Source organism: Triticum urartu, chromosome 3A (genome assembly GCF_056163025.1).
Source record: "Triticum urartu cultivar PI428250 chromosome 3A, HENAU_Tu73, whole genome shotgun sequence".
NCBI lineage: Eukaryota > Viridiplantae > Streptophyta > Magnoliopsida > Poales > Poaceae > Triticum > Triticum urartu.
Window position 1 is genome coordinate 114,152,662 of NC_141875.1, and position 19,417 is coordinate 114,172,078.

Consider the following 19,417-nt stretch of genomic DNA (forward strand, 5'->3'; position numbering starts at 1 on the left):
TAGGGTCTGATCTCTAGTATCCACTATGTTCTGAGATTGATGTTGCTATGACTTTGCTATGCTTAATGCTTGTCACTAGGGCCCGAGTGCCATGATTTCAGACCTGAAACTATTATGTTTTCATGAATATATTTGTGTTCTTGATCCGATCTTGCAAGTTGTATACACCTATTATGAGTTATGATTCGCATACCCCAAAAGTGACAATAATTGGGATTCTTTATGGTGATTACCGTAGTTTGAGGAGTTGATGTATTCACTAAGTGCTAATGCTTTGTTCCGGTTCTCTATTAAAAGGAGGCCTTAATATCCCTTAGTTTCCATCAGGACCCCGCTGCCACGGGAGGGTAGGACAAAAGATGTCATGCAAGTTCTTTTCCATAAGCACATATGACTATATACAGAATACGTGCCTACATTATATTGATGAATTTGAGCTAGTTCTGTGTCACCTTAGGTTATAACTATTGCATGATGAATTACATCCAACATAATTATCCATCACTAATCCATTGCCTACGGGTTCATTTCATACTGATCTTTGCTTCGTTACGTTCGTTATTACTATTGTTACAATTGCTACAAAACTGCTAGTGTTACTTTTGCCATCGTTACCGTCACTTCACTACGGGAAACATGATATTTGCCGGCAGTACTTACTTTGCCATCAGCATTTCATCGGGGAAGACGGCAAAGAAAGGGTTCGCCGTCATCAGCAGACAGCAAAGAAAAACTAACGGAAAAATATACTTTGCCGTCAGTGAAAAAAACCACAGACGGCAAAGCTCTCACTTTGCCGTGTGAAAAAAGAAACGCATACGGCAAAGATCTTTGCCGTCTGGGTTTTTTATTAGAGACGGCAAAGAGCTCACTTTACCGCCTGCAAAAAAAATACAGCTGGCAAATATCTTTGCCGTCTGCGTTTTTAATTACAGACGGCAAAGTACATACTTTGCCGCTTGTAATTAAAAACGCAGATGGCAAAGAAGAAGCACACCACGCGGATCGATCCCATGGATCGATGAGGTGGCGTGATCTGGTCCACTCAATGTTCACTCCCACGATGGGCTGCCCCACCCACCGATCTTTCTCTCTCTCCCTTATCCCACGATTTCTATGGGCAGCCCCACCCACCGATCTTTCTCTCTCCCTTATCCCAGGATTTCTCTCCCACGTGATTTGTCTCTCTCCCACGTACCCCTCCATCTCTCTCACGGGGCAGAGTGCAGCGGCAAGAACGAGCGGCGCGGGCAAGAAGAGAAAGTGGCGCGGCCCCCTCCCTCCAGCGCCTCCTCACTCCAGGCAGCGCAGCCTCCTCCTTCAGGCGCCTCCTTACTCCGACGAACACCGTGGCGCGGGCGGCGAGAAGCACGGCTTCATCACTCCGGCGAGCAGCATGGGCGGTGCGGCCTCCTCCCTCTGGCGCCTTCTCACACTAGTGAGCAGCACGGGCGGCGCGGCGCGTGCCGGTGCGCAGCGGGGCCTCCTCCCTTCGGCGAGCAGCACGGGCGGCGCGGCCTCCTCCCTCCGGCGAGCAGCGCGGGCGGTACGGCGCGGCCTCCTCCCTCCAGCAAGCAGCATGGCCTCCTTCTTCCTGAGCCTCCTCACTCCGGCATGGCCTCCGTCCAGAGTGACCTCCTCCTCTCCCTCCGTCGCGGGGCCACCCTCCGGCAGCGGCGCTTTTCTCCAGTGAGGTCGGGCACACCCAATAGCTCTACTCCCGCGAGGTCGGCATGGCGAGCAGCTTGGCTGTTGCGCGCGTGCAGCCTCTGCTCTATGCGTGCGGGTGGCAGAAGATGCTCTGGATGTGCGGTGGACATGCGGGGACGAGTCTGTTGGTCTACTTTTTTTTAATAAAAAATGCTTTGCCGTCTATGTTGTTCCTGCCTTACGGCAAAGAAGTAGTCTGGCTGACGGCAAAACACTGACGCCGTCCATCAGGGCTACGGGTCTGTTAGGTCACTATTCTTGCCGTCTGGCTGGCCTCGCTGACGGCAAATACAATTGGCTGACGTGAAAGTGCGTTATATCGACTAGAGGGGGGTGAATAGGCGATTTTTATGAAATTCTTCAAAACATGAAATTTTCGAAGACAAACGATAGAAATAAACATATTACCATGCAGCGGAATGTAGGCAAACCATAGTCAAGTATTCAATGAAGTGAAAGCACAATGACTAATAGCAACTAGGTAGTAAGGATCAGGTAGGAAGATATTAAGAAGCCAATCAAAACAAGCAGTCACTCAGTGAAGACAAAAGATAGTGCAATCATACGATGACTTCACAAGGACCAACAGTAAGTAAAGGGAAGGGAAAGATGAAACGAGTGACTCCTTGAAGACAATGATTTGTTGGTCTAGTTCTAGTTGCTGTGACAACTGTACGTCTGGTTAGGGCGGCTAGGTATTTAAACTTGAGGACACACAGTCCCGGACACCCAGTCCTGAACACGTAGCTCAGGACACCCAGTCCTCACCGTATTCCCCTTGAGCAAAGGTCACATAGACCTCGCCCAATCACTCTGGTATGTCTTCAAGGTAGACTCTCAAACCTTCACAGACTTCGTTCACCGGTGATCCACAATGACTCTTGGATGCTCAGAACGCGACGCCTAACCGGCTGGAGGATTCACAGTCCTCAAGTGTAATAAGTCTTCAGATCACACAGACAGGAAGAGTTAAGTGATGCCTAACACTCTTTGTCTCTGGGTGGTTAGGGCTTTATCCTCGCAAGGAATTCTCTCTCAAAGGCTTCGAGGTGGGTTGCTCTCACACGACAAAAGCCGTACTTTAACTCTGAGCAGCAAACCGTTTATGGTTGTAGGGGGTGGGCTATTTATAGCCACTTGGCAACCCGACCTGATTTGTCCGAAATGACCCTGGGTCACTAAGGAACTGACACGTGTTCCAACGGTCAGATTTCAAACACACACGGCAACTTTACTTGGGCTACAAGCAAAGCTGACTTGTCCGACTCTGGACAAGATTCGCTCTCATAGTCTTCACTCGAAAACATAGGTTTTGGTTAAGCATCACTTCAGTCATTCTGACTGGTTCTCTTGGACCCCACTTAATAGTACGGTGGTTCCTATGACTCAACAAAGAAGAAAAAGAACTATGAAAGATCTAAGTCTTCGAGCTCCATAGGCTTCATGCGATGTCTTCTCTTGTCATAATCTTCAATGTGAATATCTTCACATACCACCTTTGACTTCAATGTCTTCATACATTTTTAGGGGTCATCTCTAGTAGGAAAACCGAATCAATGAGGGACTTCTACCTGTGTTATCCTGCAATTCTCACAAACACATTAGTCCCTCAACTAGGTTATGTCATCAATACTCCAAAACCAACTAGGGGTGGCACTAGATGCACTTACAATCTCCCCCTTTTTGGTGATTGATGACAAAGTAGTTGAAGTTTTCAACGGGGAATATAATATGTGAAATTGTAAAGGATAAGGAATTGTCTTCATAAGTTGAAAGGGCTTCCCCTGAAGATGTGCATATAAGTAATCTGCTTCTGGAATGCAAATGCACATGGCAGGTTGTACTCGTGGAGATCCTCTTCAACTTATGATGACAATTCATTATGCATGTGAAGGTATGTGAAGATAATGACATGTGAAGGTATGTGAAGAAAATGGACGTATGCAAAATGATCTAAGTGCGGAATTTATCGTCGCACATGCGGAATTTATCATCGCATCACAAAGTGGAAAATAAGTAGTAGACGACCATCGAGTTTAAGTGTTACAACTCAAAGAACCAAATGAATCAAAACGAGAGTTGTAAACACTAGGCAAAATATAAAGCAACCGCCCATGTGGACCCGCTTGAAGACTATCGAACTCATATGCTTCTCCCCCTTTTGTCAGTTAGGACCAAAAAGGTTTGAAGACATCGAGCATCTACTCATTCCCATGAAGAGTAGGTGAAGCAGTAGGGTCGTCGGTGGTGTTCGGCGGTGCATAAGAACGTGGAGCAGTGTCGAAGCGTGCCGAAGGAGGGGGCGGTGAAGTAGCATCATCTTCGTCCTCGATCACTCTGGCATTCACAGTTGCCGCAGAGGAAGAGAACTCAGAGTCTTCAAGAGATGGAGTTCGTCGCATCACTGCCCTTCGAGGAGGTGTGGAGTCAAACTTGAAGCGTTCAGAGAAGCCATCCTCATGAAGATCATCTTCAGAGCACATAAGCGTCAGCCCTTTCCATGTGCGTCGAGAGGTTTCATGGGCAACAAAGGCATTCTTGGTGGCAAGATTGCGAATGCGGTTAACATCCACCAAGAGGCTTTGCATTTGGCACTTCAGCCAGTCATGATGCCTATCCTGTTTCTGATGAAGAGCCACCAGAAGCTCTCAGTCATTGAGAACACGAGATTGCTTCTTGGGTCATTGGGCAATAGTGCTTTCGGTGGCTTCAGTAAGGGCACGATGAGGTGCACGTGTAGTTCCAGCCAGAGGATAAACACGGGTGACTGCTTCTACTCCTTCAATGTTCTGAGAGAAACTTTGATGCTCTGCATTCTGAATACTAAGAGGCTCCTTGGTAGGCTCAGGATAAATGGCTTCAACGGACATTTCCACGTCAGGCAGAAAGATCCGATGATTGCGAGCAGATGGCTGATATGAGATAGAGGAGTGGAGTTTAATCAGCCGCATTCTCCACGGAGCGTAGAACTTCAAGCCAAAAAGATCAGAGCCTGATGCAGCAAGTTGGTGGATGAAGAAGTCCTGTGCATTGAAGCAGTTGCCATAAAGAATATAGAAGACCAAAGTCTTCATTGCACCTTCCAGCTTGGCATGTGGAGAATGTCCTTTGATGGGCCAGAGAGTTCGCCTTATGATGTGATAAATAGTCCTTGGCAGATACTCAAGGTCTTCAACAAAGAACTCCTTAGGATATACATCATCTTGTGGCAAGGGCTTCATCATACTGAGCATCTGACTCATGTTTAGTTCAGGCTTCTGAAAGATGCTCTCCATAGCTTCACTGTGAAGCTGACAGCCAGGTTCGTAGAGATCGCTAGGAGTGGGCAGACCAGTGAGCTCAATGATATCAAAGTCTTTGGCTTCATGATGAACATTTCCTGTCATCCACTCCAGGACCCAAGTCTTCAGATCTCTGTTGTACCCACGGATGTGAGGTGTGGCATAGAATTGGAGCAGCAACTCTTCATTCTAGTGCTCTTGGTCGGTGACAAACGGCAACAATCCAACCTCTTTGAAGCAATCCAGAGCTTCTTCCAGACAGGGCAGACCAGCTATTGCTTCGGTGTCAAGACGCTTATGTGGGAAGATGCGACCTTGATTGTACAGAATGCAGGAGTAATAGCTTCGCTGCGGATAGTTCCAGAACCGATCAGAAGATATTCTTTCCCTTGAGTAGGGGTTCTTGGAGCTATTGAAGAAAGTGTTGTCTGCTTTGAAGCCATTGACATTGAAGGATCTAGGTGCTGATGCAGGACCTGGAAACCTGGCCAACCTTGGAATTGGCTTCTGTACCTAAGGCTTGTGCTCAACATGATAGTCAAACTGAGGACCAACAGCAGGCGCAGGAACAGAAGCAGTAGCATCATTGGCTTCGCTGACTTCTGGTGCTTGGGTTGGTGAAGGCTCCATATTTGCTTCAGCCATGATAGCGTCAGTGGCTTCATTTGTTTTGGTGGTGGCAGCCTCAAGATTCTCAACCTCCACTTGATGAGCTGGAGGGTCAGTCACAGTCACGTTCTCCTCGAGAACAGCTTCTTGGTGAGACGGGGGTGTAGCAACTCTTGGGGTTTCTTCTTCATTGGCTGATGCAGCCGGAATGTCTTCAGCAGCTTTAGCTTCAGACTCGGAGACTGGAGGCCTTGGTCCTTTGCGAAGCCTGCGTAACGCTGGCGACGCCTGTGGAGTTGGAGTTGGCTAGGCCTCAATGTCATCTTCCTCTTGTGCTTGTGGGTGATCAGCCCATGATGCATCCTGAGCAATTGGCGTCAGAGGACGACCAATGCTGATGAGTTCGCTGTGCGTAAGCACAGGCGATGATACTTGTTGGTGCTCGATCTGAGGAAGAACTGCATCATCTTCAACATGGTCATGGTGACCAATGTCTTCAGCAGCGGTGGGATCGGTTGCTGGAAAGTCTTCAGCTTCATGAGCCTCTGTGGAAGCAGGCTCATGGACAGTCAGTTGGTGCTCTTGATGTTCAGCGTCAGGGCAAACCATGGAGATGGGTTCAACAATTAAGGGCTCTGTGGGAGCAGCCCATTCCTTCTTGGTCTTCCGCTTCTTCTTGGAGGGAGCAGCATCAGAGGCTTCAGAATGTTTCCTCTTTCTGGCTTCAGCCTCAGCAGTCCTCGTCTTCTTCAGTTCTGAAGCGGTTGACCTGGCCTTTGGCTTCGAGCCAATCATGCTAGTTGGGAAGACAATGGGATCTGCTTCCTGCCTTGGTGCGTTTGGTTCGGCCACAGTGGGCTTCTTCTTCTGCTTAGCAGCCATCCTGGGATCAATGCCCGGACGCCCAAGGGCCTTGCACTTCTCAGCCTCGTTGTAGCCTGTCACACACTTGTCAACCAGGCTCTTCATGCGCTCACAAGAACCCTGAGCTTCTGCATGTTTCTTGAGAAAGGCTTCTTTGAGCTCGTGCAACATAATCTTGAAGTTTTTCACCTCTTGCACGCTGAGCTTGGCCATATGCTTCTTGAACTGAGCTTTCTCAAAGTCAATATTTTGCTTTAGTTCGACGATGCGCTAAGCTAGAGTTAGCTCTGAAGCAATGGCGCCATGGAAGGCGACACTGAGACCAATTGGAAGTTGCAGATCTTCGAAGCTGAGGTTGGGCATGTCAAACCACTCATCAATGAAGTTGTGGATGATTGCCACATCAAAGAGAGGCAGATCATTGAATATTTCTGCTTCTTCTTTGCTCTTGATCAGTTTCTCAACAGCGTCATCTGCAAGATCTTCATCACTGGACAGGTCGATGGCATCGTTGCGCAGAATAGCAGCAGCTGTCAGTTCTTGGCCGATGTGTGGCAGAGGCATCTTGACTTTCTGGGGCTTGGAGATGCGTGACAAATCTTCAGACTGCACACTGTCTTCAGGAGGTGCAGTAGCCAGTGGCTTCGCCCGTGAGATCTTTGGTGCAGAGGCAGGCTTTGAAGCTTTAGGCTGCTTCAGTTTCTTTCGCTTCGGCACTACAGGCGCTTCATCTGATTCAACGTCATATGCAGGCTCATTCACGACTGTCCCTTGAACCACGATATGAGTGATGAGACCTTCCAAGTTGTAGAAGGGCCCAAGAAGATTGGGTTCAGCTTCGCGGGTGCCATCGGCACGGGGAGCAGAGGGACCAGGGTTGAAGTCTAATCCCAAAGACTTCTTGTTCTGCTTTGCCGAATTCTGGGCAAACTGGAAGTTGCACTTGAACAGATTGTCGTCACGACACCATAGCAGTGACGATGGGTCAGCATCCGCAGGCTGTGGTCGCTTGATGGCATTCTTTTCAGCATATTCCTTTTTCACAAATCTGTACTTGAACCACTGTTCTGCCCAATATCGTCGAATCCATTGGATTCATGTCTTGCGCTGATTATAATCCTCTTCAGGATCTATCTTGTACAGCTCTGAGAGGTCATCGGGCAGATCTCTTGATGTCTCTCCTCGACGCTTTCTGCCACCCTTCCTTGCTGATTTTTCTGCAGCCATGAACTTTAAACTGAATGGCTTCAATACGTTCAAAGGCTTCAAAGGCTTTCACTTGCTGGACAAACAGGAACTGGCTTCGGGAGAATTTATGTGATACTATAAGAATTCTGCAAATGAATGGAGACTATGAGAACCAAGGGATTCTCCCACGGACATGTACCTGTGACAGCATTAAGGTGTGAGGGAAGGGGAAGAGGTCATATGCATTCTCAGAAGATTTTGAAGATAAATCAGTTTAGAAGACATTGACCTCATCGTGCGAAGACATTCACTCATAGATAAGGAGTTGGTTCCAGATTTGTACGAATCCATGGATCAGTACAAGTGAGGAATCTAACTACTTTGTGAAGCATAAGTGAATATACTAGGCATATTATGAGATGCAGTATGATATAGATCCAACTTGTGTGAACAGAAACTGCTTGTGGTAGAAAGTGACGAATCTATAGGATCAAAGGAGCCGTAAAAAGGAAGTTTTATTTACCACACGAAGAACTGCTAGACGGAGTGGAAGAGGAGGTCGACCCATTCGATTGTCCGTGCCCTAACTTGGCAACGGAGGACACCTACGGCGATGGCGGAGAAGACGATGTGCGCGGTCAGCGTGAAGACGGCGTCGGAGAGGTTGCGGCAGCTAAGCGCTTCGTCCCGGCGTCGTCGAGGGCTAGCGGTGGCGCGAGGGTTCGTGCGAGAGTGGAAGAAGAGATAATGACTGTGGCGAGGCGTGTATTTATAGGGACAGGGGCGGCTCAGTGTTAGTACACAGGTGCCCCTGGTGATTCACATCTGAGGAACACGTGGCCATCATGCAGCATGTCGGAGGTTGTTCCACGTCCCATGCACGCCTGGATTGTCGGGTGGTCATTCCCACTTCTTCGGGTTTCAGGTGAAGGAATTAGCATTGAAAGTGGACTTAATGTTTGTCTCTGTATCTTCTGCTGACAAGGACGCAGAGAAGACATTTGACAGTTTTAAAAGAATGCATATGATTTGGAGAGATAGAGTTTGAGATAGAAAGCATAGAGAGGTTAGGGTCTGATCACATTCACTTAGTTCAAAAGATTCAACAAGAAGACATAGCTATAAGTGAATGCTGTAGAGGACAAAACACTAGTATATATATAATCAACATAGTGAAGATAATCATGAAGACATGTTGAGATTGAAGCCAAACCAAATGTGAAGACATAGAAAATGTAACGCCAAGAGTGAAACACTTCAAACAGAAGATTTGGTGGTGGCGTTACCCACCGTATAGGAAGTATTAGACCCAGACACGGCGCACAATTATCGTGGCGCTCCGAAGTCAAATTCCTCATTAATGTATTCACACTTAGAATGCATGTCTTCATTGATTGAAGATATACTTTACTTCGTGTGTTGCACATCTAAGTCATCAATATGCATAAGGGTTAGGATGTGTGCCTGATCATAGGACATTTGAGGATTCCAAGATAATTAGCTCACATCGTAACTTGCAAAATCTCTTCTCATCCAAGGGCTTGGTGAAGATATCTGCCAATTGCTCTTCAGTGTTGACGTGTATGATATCAATATCTTCCTTTACAACATGATCTCTTAGAAAGTGATGACGAATCTCAATGTGCTTTGTCTTCGAGTGCTGAACTGGATTGTTGGCAATCTTGATGGCGCTTTCGTTGTCGTAGTAGAGTGGCACTTGCTTCAGATGAATGCCATAGTCTTTGAGTGTTTGCTTCATCCACAAAAGCTGAGCGCAGCAAGATCCAGCAGCAATGTATTCAGATTCAGCAGTGGAGAGAGATACACAGTTCTGCTTCTTTGAAGACCAACATACAAGTGATCATCCCAGAAAATGACATGTGCCTGATGTAGACTTGCGATCAACCTTGTCACCAGCATAATCAGCATCTGATAATCCAACTAGATCAAACTCTGAGCCCTTTGGATACAATAATCCTAGAGTTGGGGTGTAAGCCAAATATCGAAGAATTCGGTTCACAGCTAAGTGATGCGATTCCTTTGGTGCCGCTTGGAATAGAGCACACATGCACACACTAAGCATAATATCTAGCCTAGATACACATAGATAAAGTAAAGAACCAATCATGGAGTGGTATACCTTTTGATCGAACTCTTTACCATTGTCGTCGGGACCCTGATGATGTTTGGCTGGCATTGGCGTCGTGAAGCCTTTGCAGTCTTGCATACCGAACTTCTTCAGGCAATCTTTGAGATACTTCTCTTGAGATATGAAGATGCCATTGCATTGCTGTCGTATTTGAAGACCGAGGAAGAACTTCAGGTCTGCCATCATGGACATCTGATATTGCTCTTGCATCATATATCCAAACTCTTCACTGTATTTCTGATTGGTGCAGCCGAAGATAATGTCATCCACATATATTTGGCACACAAATAGTTTACCATCATATGTCTTTGTGAAGAGAGTGGGGTCGAGGGAACCAGGTGTGAAGCCTTTGCTCTTCAGGAAGTATTTGAGTGTGTCATACCAAGCCCGAGGGGCTTGTTTGAGGCCATACAGTGCCTTGTTGAGTTTGTATACCATGTCAGGATGCTTTGGATCTTCAAAACCAGGCGGTTGTGCAACATACACTTCTTCTTCAATCTTGCCATTGAGAAAAGTGCTCTTCACATCCATTTGATATAGAAGTATGTTATGATGATTTGCATAGGCCAGCAGTATGCGTATGGCTTCAAGTCGAGCCACAGGAGCAAATGTTTCATCGAAGTCAATCCCTTCAACTTGAGTATATCCTTGAGCAACGAGACGAGCTTTGTTTATGACAACTTGACCATGCTCATCTTGCTTGTTGCGGTATATCCATTTGGTGCCTATTATATTGTGCTTCCGAGGATTAGGACGCTTAACCAGTACCCATGCATTATTCAGCTCAAACTGTTGAAGCTCTTCTTGCATAGCTTGAATCCATTCAGGTTCCATGAAGGCTTCTTCAACTTTCTTGGGTTCTATTATTGAGATGAATGCGAAGTGCCCATAGAAATTTGCTAGCTGTGTTGCCCTTTAACGAGTGAGCGGACCGGGTGCATTGATGCTATCAATTATTCTCTCAATCTACACTTCATTGGCAACATGAGGATGTACAGGGCGAAGATTTTGCTCTTGCTGATCATTGCCATGGTTAGAAGGATTATCTTCAGCCTGAGCATTGTCTTCAGGTTGATCGGGTGCGGAGATGATAAGTTCCTCTTCAGGTTGAGCTTCAGAGGGTATGATTTCTCCAGTTCCCATAAGTTTGACTGATTCACTGGATGGAACTTCATCTAGCACATTTGGCAGGTGCTCTCTTTGTGAACCGTTAGTCTCACCGAACCGCACATCCACTGTTTCAACCACTTTATAATGAAAGAGATTGAAGACTCTGTAGGAGTCCGAATCCTTTCCATATCCAAGCATAAAACCCTCATGTGCTTTTGGTGCAAATTTTGAAGTGTGATGTGGATCCTTGATCCAGCACCTGGCGCCAAATACTCTGAAGTAACTGACATTTGGCTTCTTCCAGTAAGGAGCTCATAAGATGTCTTGTTCAGAAGCTTGTGAAGATAAACACGGTTGATTGTATGGCATGAAGTATCAATGGCTTCGGCCCAGAATTTTCTTGGAGTCTTGTATTCATCTAGCATCGTTCGGGCCATCTCAATGAGTGTTCTGTTCTTGCGTTCGACGACGCCATTCTGCTATGGCGTGTACGGAGCTGAGAATTCATGTGTGATGCCCAAAGTATCAAGATATGTATCAAGGCCAGTGTTCTTGAATTCAGTGCCATTGTCACTTCTGATGTGCTTTATCTTGGCGCCATAGTTGTTCATTGCTTGATTGGCGAAGCGTCTGAAGACATCCTGCACTTCAGTCTTGTAGAGGATTATGTGCACCCAAGTATATCTAGAATAATCATCAACAATGACAAAGCCATAGAGACAAGCAGTAGTAGTAAGAGTTGAGTAATGAGTGGGACTGAAGAGATCCATGTGGAGCAGTTCGAAGGGTCGAGTTGTTGTCATGATTGTCTTCGAGGGATGCTTGGCCCTCGTCATCTTTCCTGCTTCACAGGCACCGCATAAGTGATCTTCTTGAACTTGACGCCCTCGATCGCTATGACATGCTTCTTCTTTGCAAGGGTGTGGAGGTTCCTGATGCCAGCATGCCCTAGCCTCCGATGCCAGAGCCAGCATTCTGAAGCTTTTGCTAGAAGACATACGGCAAGCTGTGGTCCTGCTGAGAAATCTACCACATACAAATCATCTTTCCAATGCCCTTCAAACACTAGAGACTTGTCAGATTCAATTAGAACAAGGCAACGATATTTTCCAAACATCACAATCATGTTTAAATCACAAAGCATTGAGACAGACATTAAGTTGAAACCAAGGGATTCAACAAGCATGACTTTATCCATGTGTTGATCCTTTGAGATTGCAACTCTACCTAGACCCAATACCTTACTTTTACCAGTGTCAGCAAATGTGATGTGACTCTTGTCGGATGGACGTAAGGGTGAGTCCATAAGAAGGCTTCTCTTGCCAGTCATGTGATTGGTACACCCACTATCAATAATCCATTCTGAAGATGCTGGTGTCGTACCCTACAGTGCAGTTAGGGGGATAGGCTTCACGAAGAGAATTGTGAAGCAAAAACATTTGATGAACCAGTGGGTTATGAAAGCTTAGATCGAGATTTGGACTGATAGGGAGAGTAGCAAGCGATTCAAGAACGAAGTACATGGTAAGACCATTTGGGCATTTGATCTTGCGCCCTACAAGATGTTTAAGGTCCCCAGCAATAGCGTTAGACGATTTTGGTTTTCTGCTGGAGACCCTTCCCTGCAAAAGAGAGTTAAGCTTTCTTAGCCACCCACATCTTCAAGGCTGGCTTAGAAGCAATAAGTCTAAGTGCAGCATCTGAGAACTTTGGCTTTGGAGCCCTAGCAAAATGTCTTATAGGAGGACAATAGTACTCATAAGAATAAGCAGAATAGTCCTTGGTCTTATGAACATGGCGGTTTGATGAACCGCGCTCATATTCATAGGCCTGAGTATGGCTTACCTGTGGTGTCATGATGACATTCACAGGAAGATTCTCCAAACACCTTTTCGGCACCCAGATCTTCTTCATAGGCGGTCCATTCCTGCAGTTAGTTCCAATATACCTAGCAAACACTTCACCATTCTGATTCTTAAACAGTTTATAGTTTGCATCAAAGGATTCATCAATAACAATGGGGTTAGCACAAGTGAAGCCAGATAGAGTGGATGGATCTTCTGAAGGTTCCTTTGCAGCAACCCATGTGGTTTTGGGGTACTACTCAGGTTTCCAGTAAGAGCCATCAGCATTCATTTTCCTTTCGAACCCAACACCCTCTTTCCTAGGGTTTCGATTCAGGTTCTGCCTTTTGAGGACATCACATAGTGTCTGATGCCCTTTGAGACTTTTGTACATCCCTGTTTCAAGCAATGTCTTCAACCTAGCATTCTCATCAGCAATAGCAGTGGTATCCTCAGCAGAGGGGTTAGTTCCCACATCAACAGTTGAAGATATTGCAACAGTAACAACAGTAGAACATTCAGCAACAGAAGTAGCATTATCACGCTCAATGCATTTAAGACATGGTGGTTCAAATCCTTCCTCAGCTGAACTGATCTGTTCGGCGCGAAGCGACTAGTTTTGTTTTTGAAGATCTTCATGAGCCACTCTAAATTTCTCAAGATCTTGCTTCCTTTGAAGATAATCATAGGAAAGCCTTTCATGAGCTGTTGAGAGCGTTTCATGACGACTTTCAAGTTCCTCATACTTAACGTGAAGATTTTTTATGTCTTCAATTAAGGACTGAGATCGAGTCATTTCAGCGTCTAACAAATCATCGCTTTTGTCTAACAGTTTTTGAATGTGTTCCATGGTTTTCTGTTGTTCAGTTGCAATTTTAGCAAGTGTTTTGTAGCTGGGTTTGGAACCACAATCAGAGTCATCGTCACTAGACATTTGATAGTGAGTAGTGCGTGTGTTTACCTTGGCACCGCGTGCCATGAAGCAGTAGGTAGGAGCGGAGTAGTCCTTGTCATTTGCATCGGTGTCAGTGATGGAGTCATTGTCTTCAGTGTTGAAGATGGACTTGGCAACGTATGCTGTAGCCAGACTCACAATGCCAGAATCGGACTCCTCCTCATACTCCACCTCTGCCTTCTCAGAAGCGGACTCCTCTGAATCCATTTCCTTGCCAACAAACGCACGTGCCTTGCCAGATGAGCTCTTCTTGTGTGATGAAGACTTGGAAGAGGACTTTGAGTATTTCTTGTTCTTCTTGTCGTCGGAGCCATACTCCTTGCTCTTCTTCTTCTTCTTGTTCTCATTGTCCCACTGCGGACACTCAGAGATGTAGTGGCCAGGTTTCTTGCACTTGTGGCATGATCTTTTCACGTAGTCATGAGCAGAAGCTTCATCATTCCTTGAGCTTGATCGTGAAGACTTTTGAAGCCTTTCTTCTTGGTGAATTTTTGGAACTTCTTCACAAGCATAGCAAGCTCCTTTCCAATGTCTTCAGGATCATCAGAACTGCTGTCAGATTCTTCTTCAGATGTGGAGACAGCTTTTGCCTTCAAGGCACGAGTTCGCCCATAGTTGGGACCGTAGATGTCTCTTTTCTCAGAAAGCTGAAACTCGTGTGTGTTGAGCCTCTCAAGTATGTCAGACGGATCGAGTGTCTTGAAGTCCGGACGTTCTTGAATCATCAGGGCTAGGGTGTCAAACAAGCTATCAAGTGATCTCAGGAGTGTCTTGACGACTTCATGCTTGGTGATCTCAGTGGCGCCGAGAGCTTGAAGCTCATTTGTGATGTCAGTGAGTCAATCAAACGTGAGCTGGACATTCTCATTGTCATTTCTCTTGAAGCGGTTGAAGAGGTTGCGAAGGACACTGATTCTCTGATCTCTCTGGGTTGAGACACCTTCGTTGACCTTGGAGAGCCAGTCCCAGACTAGCTTAGATGTTTCCAAAGCACTCACGCGGCCATACTGTCCTTTGGTCAGATGACCACAGATGATATTCTTGGCAGTAGAGTCCAGTTGAACAAACTTCTTGACGTCAGCAGCAGTGACACCTTCTCCAGCCTTGGGAACGCTGTTCTTGACGACATACCATAGGTCGACGTTAATGGCTTCAAGATGCATGCGCATCTTATTCTTCCAGTAGGGATATTCAGTTCCATCGAAGACGGGGCACGCAGCCGAGACTTTAATTATCCCTGCAGTCGACATAGCTAAAACTCCAGGTGGTTAAACCGAATCACACAGAACAAGGGAGTACCTTGCTCTGATGCCAATTGAAAGTGCCTTATATCGACTAGAGGGGGGTGAATAGGCGATTTTTATGAAAGTCTTCAAAACATGGAAGTTTCGAAGACAAATGATAGAAATAAACCTATTACCATGCAGCGGATGGTAGACTACACTAGGCAAACCATAGTCAAGTATTCAATGAAGTGAAAGCACAATGACTAATAGCAGCTAGGTAGTAAGGATCAGGTAGGAAGATATTAAGAAGCCAATCAGAACAAGCAGTCACTCAGTGAAGACAAAATATAGTGCAATCATACGATGACTTCACAAGGACCAATAGTAAGTAAAGGGAAGGGAAGGATGAAACCAATGACTCGTTGAAGACAATGATTTGTTGGACCAGTTCCAGTTGCTGTGACAACTGTACGTCTGGTTAGGGTGGCTAGGTATTTAAACCTGAGGACACACAGTCCCGGACACCCAGTCCTGAACACGCAGCTCAGGACACCCAGTCCTCACCGTATTCCCCTTGAGCTAAGGTCACACAGATCTCGCCCAATCACTCTGGTAAGTCTTCAAGGTAGACTCCCAAACCTTCACAGACTTCGTTCACCGGCGATCCACAATGACTCTTGGATGCTCAGAACGTGATGCCTAACTGGCTGGAGGATTCACAGTCCTCAAGTGTAATAAGTGTTCAGATCACACAGACAGGAAGACTTAAGTGATGCCTAACACTCTTTGGCTCTGGGTGGTTAGGGTTTTATCCTCGCAAGGAATTCTCTCTCAAAGGCTTCGAGGTGGGTTGCTCTCACACGACAAAAGTCGTACTTTAACTCTGAGCAGCCAACCGTTTATGGTTATAGGGGGTGGGCTATTTATAGCCACTAGGCAACCCGACCTGATTTGTCCGAATTGACCCTGGGTCACTAAGGAACTGACACGTGTTCCAACGGTCAGATTTCAAACACACACGACAACTTTACTTGGGCTACAAGCAAAGCTGACTTGTCCGACTCTGGACAAGATTCGCTCTCATAGTCTTCACTCGAAGACATAGGTTTTGGTTAAGCATCACTTCAGTCATTCTGACTGGTTCTCTTGGACCCCACTTAACAGTACGGTGGTTCCTATGACTCAACAAAGAAGAAAAAGAACTACGAAAGGTCTAAGTCTTCGAGCTCCATAGGCTTCATGCGATGTCTTCTCTTTTCATAGTCTTCAATGTGAATATCTTCACATACCACCTTTGACTTCAATGTCTTGATACATTTTTAGGGGTCATCTCTGGTAGGAAAACCGAATCAATGAGGGACTTCTACCTGTGTTATCCTACAATTCTCACAAACACATTAGTCCCTCAACTAGGTTTGTCATCAATACTCCAAAACCATCTAGGGGTGGCACTAGATGCACTTACATGATGGCAAAGTCTTTGCCATCATACATAAAAAATAGCAGACGTCAAAGTATTCTTTGCCGATTTATCTTTGCCGTTACTTCCTGACGGCAAACTCTTTGCCGTCTGGATTTACGTCTTTGCCGTCTGTGATTCACAGACGGCAAATTACCTGTTTCCTGTAGTGCTTCCATACTACTTTGCTACTAAATACTTTACATAAGGTATTAAGTCTTTCAGGTGTGGCTGAATTGACAACTCAGCTGCTAATACTTGGGAATACTCTTTGGTCCCCTTGTGTCAAATCAATAAATTTTGGTTGAATACTCTACCTTCAAAAACTGTTGCGATCCCCTATACTTGTGGGTTATCAGGGTATCAACCCATTCTTCATGGCCTTGTGTAAACCTCTCATTTTTAAAACGTTTCCTTTCTTTTATAAAGTGTCTGTAAGAGATGCATTGGCAGTTCAAATTATACGGATAGATGTCATGAGCTTGAAATAAAGACCACTCTTTATGGTCCCCTCGCACCTTTAGATTGCACCTTTGTTTCGCTCCTCGACACCACTAGAAGCAAGTTTGGCACAATCTTCCCTCAAGGCAACTATCTGGTAATGGACGGGGGGGGGGGGGGGGGGGCTCGACCATATATAATACTTGCCCTATGCCACAAGTCCGACACTATTCTTTCTTCACGTGTTCAGCGTCTCGGGTATTGCGTTATATGCATCGGTTCCGAAATATGTATTTGGTATCTAGTTGGGTTGCCCAGCTGTTGTGCTTACCTTCTTACGTTCTACCCGTCCGGCTAGTTTTGTTAAGTGCCTTAGTGGAGAAATTCAAAAACTGACTGTCATAATATGCGAGAAATGGTCGGCGATCCGATGACAGATGTCAAACTAAAAATTAATAGAGATGACATGTTTTATATGAAGGGTTCATCTTTGCACAAACCATGTGATAAAGGCATATGCCTCGGCTCTACCGAACATCACAAGCCGTCGGGGGTTAGCCCCCACAGTCAAGCTCCTATGGCTAAGTCAAAGTAATAAAGCTGCATAGTCTGATTGCCTCGTTCGCTTCACACACTACCACCTCTGGGCACCGAGACATCAGCTAAGGGTCATAGTGCGGAGGACCGAACACTCCTCGTAGTATCTACATGGGGGCTAAAGCCGACGACTGGCAATTTTCAGATCAAAGTAGCCACATAGGAGTCAAAATAAACAAACACACAGATTCAAGCACATAAAAGACGAATTATAAAGCATAAAGTCTAATTGTCATTCAATACATGATAAATTTACTCAAGGATTACATCCTTGGGACACTATCCCTCTATGGCCCGAGCATCGTCCATAACAACGGGGAAGTACTGCTCGGGATGATGATGCTTCTTTCCAATAGGTGTAGGACCGGAGGCCATCTCAACCGGCTTGATTTTAGAACAGTGCACCAAGGTCTTGGTGAAGGCCATCCGAGTTCCCTCGATGCATGCTGAGCGCTTCACAGCATCAATCCGAGAGGACGCGTCGTCACGCAACTTTTGCACCAGGATGAAGTAACTGCTCGGCATTGGCTCTACGGGCTATAGCCTGACACAAAGGTCCTTCATGGTTGGCTCAGCTATCCGATGCAGCTCCATCTGCTGCTTCATCTAGTTTCTTAGGTGGGGAGGATGTTTGTGCGCTTGGAACTGCACCCAGAACAACTTATGATTGGAATCACCCTCCCGAGCCGCATAGTGCTTCCACTACAAGAAAAAGACACATCCGTGACATTTTGGGCCGAATGATTTTTTTCTATCATGCTTATGACACTTCTATGACGATAATTGTGACAAAACCCGGTATCATCATAGATGTGGTTGGGTCCTACTTCTATGACAAAAAATCATGAAAGAAAATGGGCTTTTCATCCTGGGCTAGCCGGAGATGCAGCTGCATGAAATTCTTTGGTCCGTCCATGACGGAAAAAAACATGGTAGAAGCGAGGGTGAGGAAAATATCGGGGGAGTTACAAGTTACGATGGGTGGTTGGGGGCCGAGCGATGTGTGTTTCTCTCGTACACGTACACGCGTGTGTGAGGCGTTGCGCTCTAACTGAACCCAAGCAAGGCGTTGGGCTCTAACTGAACCCGAGCGATTGCACTGCAGGCTACGCATTACTGAACCCGAGCGATCGATCGAGCCCTTGCTGTTAACTGGACCTGAGTGATTCCTTCGCTACTGCTACTAACTGAAGCCGATCGATGCTGCCTCTAGATGAACATTGAGCGTTGTTGGGGGGCTTTGGATGAATAGTTCCTGGTTGGGGGTTGGATGAACAAGACCCCGTGGTATTAGAGGCCGTTACCGCTGGATGAACAACGCTGATCGAGCCGGTTGGGGGTGGATGAACAGGACCCCGTGGAGGGGTGGATGAATAGGACCCCGTGGAGGTGTGGATGAACAGTAACCGGTGGAGGGCTGGACGAACAGTAGCCCGTGGAGGGGTGGTTGAACAGGACCCCGTGGGAGGGCTGGTTGAACAGTAGCCGGTGGAGGAGCACGCGGTGGAGGCTGGATGAACAGTCGCAGGTGGAGGCTGGAGGAGGTCGACGGTGGATGAACAGTAACCCATGGAGGTTGGAGGAGATCGATGGTGGAGATGAACAGTATCCCGTGGAGTCCCGTTTTGTGGTACGGCACACCCCTCGCGATGAACATGACCTCCGTTTCGATCATAGAGCTACAATACAAGTCTGTTTCCTCCATTTTGTGGTACGCCACACCCCTCCCGATCAACAGGACACCGTTTCCACCATAGGAGGTCCAAGAGAAGTCCGTTTCCTCTATTTTGCAGTACGCCAGACCCCCCCTCCCGATGAACAAGATCCCGTTTTGACCATGGCCGGTCGAACATAAGGTCGTTTCCTCCGTTCTGCGGTACGCCATACCTCGTTTCCATCGGTTGTTTCTTCCAAGCCGGTTGGCTCCCGATGAACATGGCGTATTCCGACACAGACTGTTGGCTCCCGATGAACAGGACGCTGT